Consider the following 6,532-nt stretch of genomic DNA (forward strand, 5'->3'; position numbering starts at 1 on the left):
ATATCGCTAAATAGGTATCTTAAGTTTGGATATTTTGTCAACTCTCTTTCATAGTTATTTCTTGCTTATATATCTCATTCATACTATCTCTTCTCTACAACTCCTTACACCTCTAAATCTTATTTGTATCTAGTTTTATCTAATTGTACGACTTAATTTTGTCCGTATCTCATATCATATCCCTACATGTCTTTCTCTTGTTTGTGTCCTAATTTCATCTCTCTGCATCACCTATGTAGGTGTGATACACACGTGATGAAGCTAATTCACAGGCATAGGTATGCAGTACAGACAGGAAAAAGAGCTTCATAGCTCACCGGATTTCTCCAGCATAAATAAAGATTCTGATATCTTTGATTTGAAGCTTTCGTTACTGCAGGAATCCATACTCTCTGGTTCTTTCGGTAAAAGTCATGTAGATAGTAAAAAAAAATAATGAAAGAAATCACGACGTTTTGGTCGCAACACAAGCGGCCGTCTTCAGGTGAGAAAAATTATCTGCTGTTGTGGTTTTATATAGGCACGGGGAGGAGGAGTTTGGCTGTAGGGGTTAGGCACGGGAAGGAGGAGTTTGGCTGTAGAGGTTCACAGGGGAGAGGGGGAGGGTTTGTGATGTGCATGGACGTGTAGGGCTGTAGAAATTAGCAAGTAAATTGACTTGTAGTCATCGGACAACAAGACACACGGGTGGGTGAGTGAAAATCAGAGAAGATGGATTCAGATTGAGCAATCATTGGAAGGATGTGATCAACTACGTTATATTTTAACTGCTCCATAGCCCTCTGTTCATGCTGAAGGGCGACTGCCTCCAACTACCCAGTAGCGTCCTTCACAAGCCTCCTCCACAGAGGCCGATCTTGACACCGCTGGTACCAGTCATCGGAAAGCACACTTAGCTCTACATCCTCTTGTACCGCATGATTACATCGCTTCTCGAGCCCCTGCCACGTCCATTTGGCCCCCTCTATCTGGCTGAACAAAAGCTATTTAGGCATGTGGTGGATGTACATGCAGGCTCTATAACCCAGCCAACGCAGCCTTGCCTGCCGGAGCTCACCGATTAACTTTGTCGAGCTCTTTCAAAGATTTGTGAGGTCCTCACACAATCCAGCCTGGCTAAACCTAGGATGGATCGTAGGCATGCCAGCCTGAATGTGTCTTACTGGCGAAGATGTTCCATGGGGGGTGGGGGGGTCCGCTTTTCCGCAAGAATACAGGAGGGCATGACGGTGGCCGTGAATACCCGAGGCTTCATGTGGAGCAACAGACCAGGAAGCTTGCACACAGCTTTACCCAGCCGATGAACAGATGCCACTCGACTGATTCGGAGTGAGACTTCTGCTATCAAATCGGAGCTGGTCATAAGTACAATGCCCAGGTATGGAAAACTCTTCACTCTCTCGACAACTACCCCATCACCAATCGGGAGTTGAGTGTTTGATGGCACAAAATACCCAGCCAGTTGCTTAGTTTTGGTGGGGCTGATGGTAAGTTTGTAGCATGCTCCAGGTCTAGCAGCAGCACTTCCAACTTCTTCTAAGTGAACAGCAATCACCAGATCATCAGCATATATAAATGGTTGACCAATAGGGAGCTATCCCTCGACCATATTGATCAGCCTCCCACTGTATCTGTACCAGATGGAGATTCTGCCAGTACAGCCAAGGAAGGCTTCTCGAACTACGTTGTCGAAAAAGATGTTAAATAATGTTGGAGCCACAGCACATCCCTGTCGCACCCAAAGGTGAACAGGGAATGGCTCTGACTCCCAGCCACGTAGCTTTACTCGGGCCTACCCACCATCATCAAGGTCCTTAATGATTGTGAGCAGTCAGGGACTCCAAAAGCATGAAGAAAAAAGTTCAACATTTATTACCACTCCCCACCTTAAACACCTACACACAGCGACAAAAGACACGTTTGACAAAGTCCCTCCTGCAGGAGAGAAGGCTTAAAAATGTGAAACCAAATTTATTTTTACATCATTTCTTTGTGGTCTACTTGTCAGCACCACAACATCCATGTGGAAACAAGTCATTAAACTGGTAATGCAGGGGGTGCAGGGTTTCAAAAAAGCTTGCGCTTATGTGTGCACATGTGAGTTCTAACATCTATGTTCATGTGATTGTGTGAGAGTGCATGGGCATTGCACGTGTGAATACTTATTATTTACACGCGCAGGACATGAGTTTCTCATTATTTTATGGAAAGTATTAAAGCTGGTTTATCACTCACTTTGCTGGTGATGCTCAATGTAGCTGGCTGTAGCTGGTATTATCAGCTGTTAATGATAATGTGAGATGATGTTGGTGACACTGGGTGTGTTTTGGGGTGTTGCCGTTGAGTCTGGGTGTTACTGGCCACACAGGGTACTTGTATCCGTGTGTTGTTAACGTCGCAGTTACAGGAGACCCTGTGTGACTCGAGCAGTTGGTATAAACTACGCGTCTTATTTGTACTCTGGAAGACTTTAGGAGTTGCTGTGAACTGTGTTGTTAGAATTTACTGGCCGAACAGATGTCGCTATCAACTCCCATGTATTGTTAGATACTCCGGTTGACTCGGTGTTGCTGTTAACTGCGTGTTGTTCGAATTCGCCAGTTGATCCTGGATGTTGCTGTTAATTGCGTTTGTTGTTGATGTCGCCTCGTATCAATGGGAGACGTTTGTTGTCCACCCTGCACCAATGCCAGTTCACTCCCCTCCAGGACTCTCACCGCCTCTCTTCACATCTTCATTTTTTCGGCCACGCCTGCCGGGAGCCTCCCCTGCATCACGGAGAAGTGTGCAACCGCGGGTCGCACTGGGATGAAAAGTGGAACACTCCTGACCCACATTCCGGCCGCTCAATATAGGACCACAGAGCTTGAGCAATTGTTGGCACTGGTTCTGGCTATTTTGCCCGCTTGTCTGTGTATTATCATGCCTCCACGCGAAAACTGCATGTGTTACAAATTCTACCACGTTTATAGATGGAATTTTCATGCAAGATGCTAAATATATGCAGAATATTATTTTTAAGATGTGGAGGGACACACACACACGTGGAAATGCAAGCATCAGGATTTGAGGACACAGATAGTGACCAGTGAATAAATTAAGAGAACAGCCGCCATTGAGTGATGTGACCGTAGCAGCTGTGCCAGGCTAGGTGCATTTTGAGATTATGGAACACAAAGTCACCCACATGGAGATATGCAGACATGTGCTTGGCACAGAGGCACATGAAAACGAATGGTTCTTCAGAAATATTATCTGGCGGGCTACAAAAAGTTAGCGACGTAATATCACGTGCCACGCGTACATGTTACATCACATGACTTATTTACGTCATAACGTCAGCTATGTGACAGCTAACCACCATAGTTTGTCTCCAACTCTCATCCCTATCTCTTGTATATCACTTTTCATCTCACTAACCTGTATCTACAGGTTTCCACAGTTTATTCAGGTTTGGTTTGTGCGATTTCACGTATATGCGGCTTACCTATTTCTCCACAAAATTCGCTAAATGTCTTTTGAACTCACTCTATATGCCACTTTGCGGTCAGATGTGACACAACATTGCATGTGTACGTATATACTACTCGGCAGGACGCTGTCTTGTGCGGTTTCACTTTGTGTGCCCTTTTTTTGGAACGTATCCACCGCATAAAGTGAGGGAAACCTGTATTTATACCTCGGCAGGCCACTACAAAAGCCTTCACGGGCCAGATGTGCCAGTCGGAGAACCCTGTGTGATGACATGTGCTATAACGCATCGGTGACACACCGACACGCATGGTAACAATGCTACAGGGGGGCACGTGAAGACACAAGCAGACACGAAGTACCACTGACACAAAGCAACACTGTTGACACCGTTGACACTGAGACACACAAAGGCAAGCAGATGCATGTGCAGACACAAAGGCATACGTATACACAGGAACACACGTGAAAATGCACGGAACCGTGATCTATGATCTAAAGGAAGACGCAGCATGCGTAGTGACACGGAGGGACATGGCGAAATGCGGGGAACTAACCGAGAGAAGGTGGGACATTACAGAGACATGTGCGTACACATTTAGACATGCGGCGACCCACAGGGACACACAAGGACACGTGGGGTAAACATTTAGATATGCAAGGTCCGACGCGGACACAAAAGACACGTGAATGCACGTAGGGCGACATAGGTGATGGGAGAGGGATCTCCTACCGGCCACTGTGTCCCTGCATGTACGTCATGCCCCGTGCCGATCCTCTGAAGACTGTACGACCACCTTGCCCCCGCCCGCACAACTTATGCTGCACAAACACACAACGGATACACGCAAATGTGTACTCAACATCAAACACACACCACACACAATGCGCGTTTATGCGCACAACAGACACCATGCACACGACACAAAAAGCACGCGGAGCACAAATATTTAACACAATGCGCAATGCACTACACGACGTGTATCGTGGTAATGGTGGTGGGAATGAAGATGATGTTGACAGTGGTACCAATGAATGTGGTTATGATGGTGGTGACGGCATTAATGATGGTGTTAATGACGTTAAAGGTGAAGGCAACACTGGTTACAGAGATGATGGCAATGGTGTTGATGGTGACGGTAACGGTGATGGTGATGAATATGGTGGTTATGACAGTGATCATGGTAGCGGTGATGGTGTTAAAAGTAGTGGAGATAATACTTTAGTTGTAGGGGTGATGGTTGTGATATTGATGGTGATGGTGATGACAATGATAGTGGTGATGATGGTGATGAATATGGGAGTTATGATAGTGATGTTGGTAGCAGTGATTTTCATGATGGTGATGATAGTAGCTGTAATGGTGTTGATGGTAGTGGTGATGGTGATAAAACTGTAATATTAGGGGTGGTGATGGTGTGATGACAATGGTAGTGGTGGTTATGACGGCGACGATGATGATAGCGGTGATGTGAAGTACGTACGCACCTTGTCCTGCCGAGTCGTGTGTCTGTTCTGATCTCTTCCTCGAGAGCACCCGGCTGGAACAGAGAACAACTCGCTCACTCGCCCACTCAAACTCGCTCACATTGACCTTCACATACCCACCCTCACATTCACACATTGACCTTACCTGTGAAGATGTGTGTGTGTGTGCGTATCTGTGAAGATGTGCATTTTTCCCATGATGATGTACATGTGCGCGTGTCTGTGTACCTGTGAAGATGTGGATGTGCACGTATGTACTTGTGAAGATGTGTGTGTACCTGTGAAGATGTGAGCGTCGGCCTCCGTGTACTCGTGGGGGGTGAAGTCATCTGGCACGAGTGGTGGCGCTGGCGATGAGTCCGAGTCCGCGCGCTGCCTTTTCCCTCCGACCTCCGTGACCTCGGCTGCCCCCGGTGCCTCTCTACGTGTGGCACCCTGCCCATGGAAAGGGGTAAGGGAGAGGCCGAACGAGAGAGAATGAAGGCAACACAGTGGGAGGGGGTGGGGAGGGGAGAGCGGCAGTGGGGAGGTATTCTGGTTTGTGTCGGATTTTTGTCTTTTCCCCCAATGTTATCCCCACGATGCTACCAGCATCAAGTCACGAGTCACAGGATAGGGTACCGATTCGTTAACCCTCGTCGAGTTATCACCAGCGCACCAGGGAAAGAAAACACAGTTTATTTCATTATTATTTACTCCTTACCTTATGCGATTCCCTGTGCACTTTTTTTCATGCGGTTGCAATTTATTTTGCTCAGTCGGTGTAAGCCGCCGAGTTCGCGACGGGTTTCTTTTTACATTTTTATTGCTCTATGCCCATGTACCATTCCCATTCCGCTGTGATGCGCACCGATGCCTACTTTATTGACGGCAAAAATTTGCACGCCACGACGTAATTCGCTCAAGCACATGCAGAATGTTCACAAGAATAACGCATCTGAATTCGTATGCAATTTTGTAAGCAATGTCTTACCCCAACACAGGCTGGTGTTCAGATGGAATGGGAAAGGGCAGCAGTGAGTGGGGAGGGGGTGGGTGGGTGGGGACTTAAGGGCACCAGGAGGGGCCGGGTCCCACGAAGCCCAGTCACAAACGCAAGGCCCGGGGGTGCAGGTCCTGCAACAGGTTCCCAGTTCATACTCTTTGGTTCTATTCGGTAAAGTCACGTAGGTAAAAAATAAAACAACAAAAATCACGACGTTTCAGCCACAACACAAGCGGCCGAAACGTCGTGATTTTTGTTTTATTATTTACCTACGTGACTACCGAATAGAACCAAAGAGTATGGATCCTTGCAGTCACGAAAGCTTTAAATCTAGGTTCCCAGTTCCCCCATTGGCCGTGGAAACGCTGGAGCGCGAGTGAGCGGGGCGCACCTGTTTCTGCTCTCGCACAGTCGGTACGGCGACCGGCTCCTCTTGAGGGCGCTCCACCTTCATCTTCTTCTCCGCTGCAGACACGGGGATCCGTCACTCATGGCGCGTGCGTGCAGTAGTGTGCTGGTTAATGCACTGCAAACCCAGTCACCTGATTTCAATTCCCGCTTGCGATCAACAGCAATGGCAAATATTTG

Source organism: Petromyzon marinus, chromosome 46, assembly GCF_048934315.1.
Source record: "Petromyzon marinus isolate PM22_M1 ecotype Great Lakes invasive population chromosome 46, UKy_Petmar_22M1.pri1.0, whole genome shotgun sequence".
NCBI classification, from domain to species: Eukaryota; Metazoa; Chordata; class Hyperoartia; order Petromyzontiformes; family Petromyzontidae; genus Petromyzon; species Petromyzon marinus.